The sequence below is a fragment of the Pongo abelii genome, chromosome 1 (genome assembly GCF_028885655.2).
Source record: "Pongo abelii isolate AG06213 chromosome 1, NHGRI_mPonAbe1-v2.0_pri, whole genome shotgun sequence".
NCBI lineage: Eukaryota > Metazoa > Chordata > Mammalia > Primates > Hominidae > Pongo > Pongo abelii.
This window is the reverse complement of record NC_071985.2, coordinates 93,694,142-93,704,536: the sequence shown is the minus strand read 5'-3', so window position 1 is coordinate 93,704,536 and position 10,395 is coordinate 93,694,142.

Sequence of the window (10,395 nt, the reverse complement as noted above, 5' to 3'; positions counted from 1 at the left end):
CTAGGTGCTTTGATTAGCATCTGGAGGCCAGGTATTGTGTAAAGAGACTATTTCCTAAGGACAAAGCCATCTCCCTGTCCCATTCTGTCCAAGGGAGTAGGTGAGGTCTCCCCTGTCCTCTGTCCCTTGGAACACCACTGGCCTTAACTGAGTGGTCTGAGGCTCTGTCAGCAGCACTGAGACTGGGCCCCATCATGTCAGGGCACCTGGGCTCTGTCTCCACCTTCCCTAACCCAAAGGCCACCCAGAGCCAGGGAGAAGCATCTTCCCCGCCACCCTCAGCCCTATCACTTCCAATCACCTGTCCAGTTCCTGCAATAATGCAAGCTTCCCCTGGCTCCTCAGGGCTAATCACATGGCTGGCTCATGTCCCTGGGTGCCAGTCCCACCCCACCCCCACCCCCATGATTCAATCTGTGTCTTATCACCCCTAGGCCTAGCCCGGTGGTGTGTCTGCCTCTTGTCTAGGCTGGTTAGTGCTAATGGAGGACTGACCCAGGGCTGCAGGCTGATCGATGGGGGGATTGGGGTGTGTGTGTGTGTGGTTGGTCCCTAAGGGCCAAGTTCACAGGCCTCCCTCTCCTGCTGGGTATGGGTGGGGCTGGTGCCACATCACCCCTATGAGGGAGGGCACTTAAAGCAGATGGAGCCATCAGAAGGAAAGGGCTTGGGAACATGGTGAGGGATGCAGAGTTGGGGGATCAGATCCAACAGGTGAACCCAGGGACGGATGCAAAGGGAGAGACAGTGCAGAGAGAGAGACAGGGACAGGACGTACAGACATAGTGACATAGAGACTGCAGAGGGAGATATAAAGACTGAGACACACAGATAGAGAGAAAGATGGAGACAGACACACAGACATAGCCAGACACACATGGAGAGAGAGGGTGAGACCAGCGCTGCAAACAGACACAGGTAGGGCAGTGGCTCAATCAGAGGAAGTCTGGGAGGACATCATGGACTCCCCAGGGGGCTTTCTACCTCACTTGCCCCCTCACCTGTGCCCTTTGAACCTCTCTGCAGGCTAGGAGAGGATGGGACACCCAGACTTGGAGGCTCTGTGGGTAGAGACAGGAGGGGACCCGAGGTTTGGCCCATAAAGAGCAGGATAGGGGCATCACTAAAGAGCCGGTTTGGAGGTCAGGTAGCATGAGGGAGCTGCCAGGGCATGTGAACCATTTTCAAGGTTATCAGGCCTCAGACGTGGGGACATCAGAGGCTCTTAAACCATAACCAGAAGTATTGCTGGAAAAGCTGGGCAGGTGAGGTGAGGGATTCTGGGAATAAGGTTTGGACAGGGAAGGGGGATTCCGGGAGAGCATGGGAGAAGGAACTGAATATCTTTCATTGATGTGGGAGCGAGAGCTGGAGCCTGGCACTCCAATCCCTTCAGGTGATCTGGAGCTGGACTTTGTCTTGATTGGTGAGGAGGGGGCTTGCACCCATATTTCCCTCCTCTGAAAGCACCCCATTCCCTCCCCTTCACTGATGGACACATAGATGTGCACATCAACAGGGAACCTGGCCTACCCCCACACAGCCTAGACACACATGTGCAAACACAGACATATGCACACACATGCACACACATACACAGACACAGAGCCCCCTCCCCAATCACTGGATTCCACTGTCATTAACAGCGCCCCCTCCACCCCGCTGTGGCCCGTGCCCCCTCCCTGTTAATTACCTCCTGGCTGTGCCAAGTCCATTAGCTGCCCCCGCCCCGACATACCCCAGGGGCTGAGCACCAGCTGAGATGGATAGCTGCTGGGGGATCGATAGAATGGGGCCCCAAGGACCAGGACAACAACCTGAAGCTGTAAAGATCGGACATTTGGGTTCCCCCCAGCCTGGCCCAGGCCCCTTCCTTTTCAGAGAGGGCTGTCTTGGTTGAAAGACAGAGGCTCAGAAAGGGTCGTGGGCACCTCAGGAACACCCAGCACTGAAGAAAGAAGCTGGAACTCTCCCGTCTAAGCAAGCCTCTGTCAGCTCCTCCGCATTTACTCTAGAAGGAAAGACTCAGTGGTGCAGAGACCAGTGGGGCTCCCCAGGGGCCTCCAGCACTGGGATGGGGTCTGTAAAGAACGAAGGGGTGCAAGCCACCCTCAACCCTCTCAGCCTTCCTAAGGAGCCTCTGTCTCCTTCCTGTCCTGCTCCCACAGGGGCTGGCTTCCTGACAGGAGAGCAGAGCATCTGTCCAGGTTTCCAGGAAAAGGACAGGCAGAGTGCTAGGACAGCCTTGGTGGAGAGTGACCTAGCCTGTGGCCCCTTGCATCCCCAGGCCAAAGATAGAACCTAGAGAGAATTCCAGACGACAGAGGCCCTGGCCTTTCTAAGTACGAGCTGGAGAGAGCCTGTCTTGCCAAATTCCTGAAGCAGCCTTGGACAAGCTGCCCAGCAGGGGTAGGGGAGGGGGATTCTTCTGGTAGGAGCCAGGACCCAGGAATCCAGACTTTCAGCCCGCTGCTTACTGAACTGCCAGGCGACTCAGGCACCCCTGGGATGCTGGGGAGTGAGGTGGCCCCATTGCTCTAAGCAACAGTACCCTCCCAGACTGTCTCCCTCTGTCTCCCACCCCAGTGCTGATGGACTCCCGTGCTAAGATGGAAAGTTTGAGCCGCAGTGGCTCTGGAGTGGTGGGCAGGAGGGGGATCTGGAGGCAGGAAAGACAGACAAGACAGGCCAGAGCTGCAGGAGGAGCCCACACGGGGGGGCGAGGAGGGGCAGAGAGGAGAGGCAACCCAGATCCATGCAGAGACTCAGCCCTGCATGTGCAGGGAACAGAGAAGAAGGCAGAGAGCCTGAGATACAGGACAGAACCCAAGAGTCACAGAAGCAGAGCCTCAGAGGCCATGCGCTTTCCATGAGCCCCGCTTCTAGTCCAGCCCTGGGGACGAGAGGCTCTTGAACCCACCACCCACTGAACTGGGACCCCTTCCTCTCCTTCAAGGGCTGTGTTTCCTGGTGCTTAAGCCTCTAGATTCTGGAATCTGGTTGTGCCACTTACCGGCTGTGTGACATTGGGCAAGTTACTCAACCTTTCTGTACTTTAGTCTCCTCCCTTGCAAAATGAGGATAATAATAGCAATAACCTCACAGGATTGTTATGAGGTTTAAACAAGTCCCATGTGGAAAGCTCTCCCTGTAGAGCCTGGCCTTAGTAGCTGCTATGTAAAAACACTCTCTCCCCCTCCTTCTTTCTCTCCCTATTCTTCCTCCTCCTCTCTATCCTGCCAGCCCAGACACTAGCCCTGGTATGTGGGGGTGAGGCAGGTTGTATGTTTTGAAGGGATAGTGCTTGCAGAAGAGAAGCTCTTATTCCCTGATCCCAACCACTCCCTCTAGCTGCAGGGGACTTACCAGGCTGCAGAGAGTGTGAGGTGAGGAAGGGCCTTCTCCCTCCCTCTGACACCCCGTGGGCTCCAGGTCCCTGCACTGATCCAGAAGGCCCTGATGCAGGAAGAGCCTCCAGCCTCCCCTGCCCCACGTCCCTCATTTACTCTTCGCCCACTCCCTGAGTTTCCCTAGTGAGAATTTCTCTCTCAGCTCACCACCTCTGGGCAGCCCTCAGGGATTGGACAGGGACCTTTGTACCCTTGAAGGGTGCTTCCGAGGGCACAAATCCTCGTAGACCCTGAGACAGGTCTCCATGAGTATGGACCTGGAGTGGGAAACGTGCCTTAAAGGCTTTGTATCCCTTATCCCTGTGGCCTTCCGTTCCTAAGTGCCAGGAAGTCCTTCCTACAGTCTACCCTCGTGCTTCCCACCTGGATCTGAAGGGGTTACTCAGCTCCAGGCCCGCCCACGGCAGGTCCCAGCTGCCTGGGGCCTGTGGTCAGAGCTAATGTAGGCGAGAGTTGGAGGACAAGAGGGGATAAAGTTATTAGCGTTTTCATCTTTGAGGAATATCGATCGACAGGTCTCCAGGCTCACTTGGTCTTATAACGGGGCTCACGGGGGTGTTGGGAGGGGCTCGGAAAACTCTGACAAAGTCCTCTACCCATATCCTGGAGTGGGCACTGGGCTACCTATGTCTTCTGAAAGGAAGATAGGCAGAGACACAGTTTGGGAGGCGAGGGGCCAAGGAGGCAGGAGTGAGGCAGGGCTGAGAGGGGTCAGGGCTTGGCGCCCTGGGCAAGGAGCAGACTGGAATGGGCTTGATTTCAGTTTACTACACTTTACTTTAAGGTTGAGTGTGTGTGTGTGTGTGTGTGTGTGTCACACACAGAAAGACAGAAAGAAAGAGAGAGAAAGTGAGAGAGAGGGAGAGAGAGAGAAAGACAGGGAGAGCTTTCGCAATTGAGTTAGAGAGGTCCATGAGGGCTGCCCAAGAGCGAGGAAGGACTCCATCCCCCTAGGCTCATGTACACAGGCTGGCCCACCAACCCCACCCTCCTGCCTGCTCCTCCAGCACTTGGATGCTCTGAAACACCTTCCCTGCCCTCTCCAGGCAGCTGTCTGGTGCTCCTTTGAATGGGATGTTCTTGATGTGATTTCATGTGTGATGGTGAAGGGCACCTCACAGTGGAGCATGTCACCCCTTCCCACCCAGGGTGATTCTGGTCCCAGTGTATCTGGGTTTGTGTTTGTGTGTGACAGTCCTTGTGAGAAGGTCTGTGTAAACTCAGCTGTCTGCATGGGTCTGTGCAAATTCGTGCTCCTAATCTGAAATCAGAAGGGATGTAGGCTGGGGACAGGGCTCAGGGATCTGGCTGTCCAACCCCTCCAGGGAGGTCCCCCTATGGGTGTTTCCAGCCAGAAGTTTTCAGCTCCTGGCTGACCATCTCCAGGGTTGGGGATGGAGCTTAGACTGTAGAAAGACCCTGAGGGGAGAGCAGCAGGGTCTGGGAACTCCCTTCTTTCCTCCCTCCCTCCCTTGCTTGCCTGCTTCCTTCCTTCCTTCCTTCCACTTCTGTTCTTCCTCTCTTCCTCCGTTTTTCTTTGGAAGCAGGGAGGAAGGAGTAGAGGAGGCTTCTCTGGCCAAGGGGGGTCAGAAGCTCTGGCTCTTTCCCCTGGAGGAGCTGGCGTCCCCTCTGCTGGGCTGGGAGAGGAGGTAATTAATGACAAGGAGGCCGGGAGGGGTGAGTGCTCAGGGCTAATGTTGGTATTAATCAGGAGCTGGTCCCCAGCGAGGGATAGGATTCAGCTGGGGCGCTGTGTGTGTGTTGGGGGCGATGGGGGACCAGGAGCTTCTTCTGCCTCATCCCATCAGCCTCCCTCCCTCCCCAATGCCCCCACCACATCCAGCCCTCTTGCTCCTGCCCCTTGCCCTCATTTTTTTCTTTCTGGAGGTCCCTCCTGCTGTGTCCTTCAACCTCCTGCTGAGGGAGGGACAGATCCCTCCTCAAATCCAAGTCCAAGCCGCCCCCTCCCCACAAACCCCTCACCAGCCCTTCCTGCGGGCAGGCACATTAGGTGATTCCTGAGGCTGTCAGCCCTGCTAATTGCCTCTCAACCTTCCCCTCATCACCAGGGCGGCCCCCCACGAACTCCATTAGCCCCCCCTCTCTCCCCTGATAGTCCCTAAATCAGCCCCAATTATTCACAGGAGGGGGAGGTCTGAGCTGAGCTGTGATTACAGCTAGAGTGGGGGGTGGTAGTGAGGGATGGGAGTTTGAGTGCCAGGCAGGCTGGTGGGCAGGCCAAAGGCAGAGCTGGGAGGGGGAGAGGAGAGTGCGGATTGGGACCCTGTGGGCAGATTCAGACCAGGGACCACACAGGGGCAGGGACCTGAGAGCCTGAGATGGAGGGGGAGGCCAGGCTGGAAGATGGGCAGCTAGGGGGTCCTGGCTTGTATTTTAGGGACCACCCCCTCCACACACACACACACACACACACACACACACACACACACACATACACATTAAGACCCAGGAGGATAAGGGAGGGGGTCAGATGGGCATGGCCCCTGTGAGTGGGCCAGGTCCACTGCTGTCATCAGCACCATTGCCAGGCATTTATGACAAGCTTGGTGGAGAGAAAAAGAGAGCGGCAAGAATGTACTATCCCTGTGGGACTCCCCTGAGACAACCTCACTGCTCCCTGCAGCCCCTACCCAGGCCAGCCACCCACCGGTGCCATGTGTGGGCACAGAGGCCGCTCCCTCCCCCTGTGTGTGTTCTGGCTAGAGCATCCCTGCAGGACTGTGGGTGAGACATGGAGTGGCATGCATGGTGTGCGCCAACATTCGGCCTGCTGGGGTGAGTGTGTGCAGGAGTTGAGACCAGCCTCCTGCTCACCCTCAGCCGCAGCCTCGGGGAGCCTTCTCCAGCCTCTTCCGGGAGCCTAGGACTCCTCACAACCTCCTTCCCACTCCGGAGGAAAGAGGCACCCCCACTCTGATCCCAGCTGCCCTCTGTGAGCCCTTGCGATGTGCTGCGCCCACTCCTCAGCACCTCCACTGGCCTAGCCACCAGGCTGCTCACCCAGATTAGTGCTGCAGCCCCTTCACTGGTCTACCCATTTCCACTGTTGCTCCCCACAGCCTATTCTCAAAACAGCAATCATTCTCTTAAAATCTGAGTTGGATCATGTCTCTCTTCTGCTTGAAATCCTCTAATGGCTTCCGTCTCACGCAAAGCAAAATCAAATCGCCTTACCGCAGCCTAGGAGGGCCTGAAGGATTCGACCCCCATTACACTTCTGTCTTCAATGTCTGCCACCATGCTCCCCGTCACTCACTTGGCTCCACGCTCCAAACAGGGCTACTATTGCTATTCTCTGAATACAGCACACACTCTGGCCTCGGGGCATTTGTACTTGCTGTTTCTTGCTCTTCCCCCAGAAATCTCCATGGCTCCTGCCTTCATCTCCTTTACCTGGAGGTTACCTTTTCAGTGACATCTTCCGTAACCACCTTTCCAAGAATTGCACCTCCAGCACTCCCTATTCTCTTCCCTGTTTTATTTCTCTATTTTAAAATGATAGTTCTTTTAATCACCTAATGTGTCATGATTTTCCAGATTTAGCGTCTTTACCACCCCTTCCCCACTACCACTAACAGAATGTTACCTTCATTTTTTTTCCACTTTCTATATTTAGGCAGAAAATCTTATCTATTTTGTTCATAGCTGTAGCCCCAATGTCTGCATATAGTAGGTGCTCAATAAATCTTTATTCAATGAATAGTTGACTCTTTCCCCAATTCACATGTGAGCTCTTTGAGGGCAGGAAACTCTTATTTACTGCTAAAATAAGTTATTAAATAAAGGTTTAAAATAGTACCTGGTAATCCGTAGGAGTGAGTTAGGAGGAGGAGGTAAGTTAAATCAGTAGGAGGCTGGCGCACCAGCATCCCCCACCCCAAAGTTAGTAGTTGCTATTATCATCATCATGGTCATCATCAATGTCATTTCCTCTGTGTCCTGGGTACTAGGCAGACACAAAATAGTGCTTATTGAACAGCTGAATGAATGAGAACCTTGAGCCTGCATCTGCCTTCCTGGCAGGCCTCAGGGGACGTCCATCCTTTTAGCTATATGTAGGGCTGGGCCCAGCAGGCAGAGCTGGGGGGCAGGGAGCTGGAAGAGCATTGCACAAGGTGGTACTTTATTGAGCACTTACTTTGTGCCAGGCCCTGGGAGCATAAAGATGATTTTGACTTGGCTCCAATCCTTGAAGAACTCAGAGTCCTAGGGAGAGACATGTGTGTGTTAAACATTTCATGCCTGAGTGTGGAAGGATGAGAACAAGTGGGCCAGGCAAAGGAAGGGAAGAGCGCCTGCACCTCTTCCTTTTCAGGCCTCAGTCTCCCACTCTGCTCCTTGAAGGTGCTGGATCAGGTGACTTTCAAGAATGGTCCCTCTGGCCTCTGATAGTCTGAAACTCCATGGTCTTTGGCCGCCAGCACTTGAGCTGTCCTATGGTTTCTGCTGCCCTCTGCTGGAGCCTCTTGGTGACACTGAAGTCCTAAAAAGCCGCCTTGAAACTTTCATTCTTCCTTTTCTTCCCCAAAGCCAACAGCACCATCCAGTCGCCCACCCACACACACCTCTCATCCCTTAAAACACCAATTAAACATCTCTTGCTTGTCTCTGACATCGAAGTTTCCCAGACAAAAAAGTATTCTCAGTTATACATTTTAGACAATCTGAAACTAGTAAATAATTTGTAACTGTTATGACCCAGCAATCCCATTCCTAAGTAGCAATCAAGAGAAATGAAAACATGTATATCCACATGAGACTTGTGCAAGAATATCCATAATAGTTTCACTCATAGTAGTCCCAAACCAGAAAAGACCAAGTGCCCATCAACTGGGGTGGGGAGAAGACAAGGTTGGTCCATACAGTGGAATTCTACTCATGGTGAGAAGGAGTAGACTTTTGAAAAGCTCTGTGGTAAGTGAAAGAAGCTAAAGGAAAGCAAGCACATATTGTGCAGTTCCATTTATATGGAAATTCTAGAACAAATAAACCTACAGTGACAGAAAGCACATGGGGGATCTCTTTTTCTTTCTTTCTTTCTTTTTTTTTTTTTTTGAGACAGAGTCTCACTTTTGTCGCCCAGGCTGGAGTACAATGGTGTGATCTCGGCTCACTGCAACCTTCACCTCCCAGGTTCAAGCGATTCTCCTGCCTCAGCCTCCTGAGTAGCTGAGATTACAGGCACCCGCCACCATGCCCGGCTAATTTTTGTATTTTCGGTAGAGACAGGGTTTCACCACATTGGCCAGGCTGGTCTTGAACTCCCGACCTCCGCCTACCTCAGCCTCCCAAAGCGCTAGGATTACTGGCATGAGCCACTGCGCCCGGCCTAACAGATCAGAGATTTCACAGGGTTTGGGTTGGGGAGTGAGAATGGAATTTGGGGACATTATCTGCAAAGGGGAGCAGGCAAACTTTGGAGGAGATGGAAATTTAAAAACTTTTTTTTAATTGGGATGGTGGTTAAACAGATGCACACACATACAAAAAACTCATCGAGCTGATGTTTTGCTAAGTGAAATAAGCCAGATACAAAAGTACAAGTATTCATGATTTCACTTATTTGAGGTACCTAGAACAGACAAATTTATAGAGACAGAAAGTGGAATAGTGGTTACCGGGGGCTGGGGGCAGGAGTTTGGGATGATGAAAAAGATCTGACCTTTTCATCAGAAAAGGAGACGAATAACACCGATGGTTCCACACATGTGATGTACTTAATGCCACTGAACTGTACACTTGAAAATGTTCGAATGATACATTTCATAGTATGTATATTTTACCCCAATTTAAAAAAGTCTAAAAAACAAAACTTACCAAATTGTATGCTCTAAGTAGGTACATTTTTTATTGTATGTCAATTATACCTCAATACAGTTGAGTTTTAAAAGTCTCCCAGGAGGGATGATTCTGCTTTGCTCTCCTCACCTAAGCTTACTCTGTGGCTGTTTGTGTGAGGAGGTGGAGCGTGAGCCCTGGAATTGGACGCACCACAGACCTCGGTTCAAATCTTGCTTGTAGGCGGGGCGCCGTCGCTCAGGTCTGTAATTCCAACATTTTGGGAGGCCGAGGCAGGCGGATCGCCTGAGCCCAGGAAGTCGAGACCAGCCTGGGCAACATGGTGAAACCCCATCTCTACTAAAAATACAAAAATTAGCCTGACGTGTTGGCGCGCGCCTGTAATCCCAGCTACTCGGTCCCCGGAGGCTGAGGCGGGAGAATCGCTTGAACCCGGGAGGCGGAGGTTGCAGTGAACCGAGATCGTGCGTGGGAGACAGAGCAAGACTCCGTCTCAAAAACAAACCAAATAGTGCTTCTGCCACTAATCAGTGTCCTAAGCCGCTCAGGACTTCGGTTTCGCCATATGTAAAAGGACATAATGATGAAACCAATCTCGAGTGAAGGATTCAATGAGGCAATACGCCTGAAGGGCTAACCACGGCGAAAGCTAATGTTCATTGATATCAGGCGGGGAAGGGCTGCCAGGTCCGGTCCCCCGGCTGTGGGGGCTCTGGGAAATGGATGCTGGCCGCGAGGTGGCGCTCGCACCGGACTCGGTGGACTCAGGAGTTGCTTACGCGCTGCGGGGTGTGGGCCGGAGGCGGGGCGGGCAGAGGCGGAGACTGCTTCCCAGGGTCACACCCTCGCGCGGTGTGACTTTTTTTTCTTTCTTTTTTTTAAGATAGTGTCTCTCTCTGTCGCCCAGGCTGGAGTGGAGTGGCAGGATCTTGGCTCACTGCTGTCTCGACCTCCTAGGCTCAAGCGATCCTCCCTCTTCAGCCTCCCCAATAAACTGAGACCACAGGTGCGCGCCACCACACCGGGCACTTTTTTTTTTTTTTTGACGGAGTTGTACTCTGTCGCCCAAGTTGGAGTGCAGTGGCGCGATCTCGGCTCACTGCCACCTTCGTCTCCTGGGTTCAAGCGATTCTCCTGCCTCAGCCTCCCCTAGTAGCTGGGATTA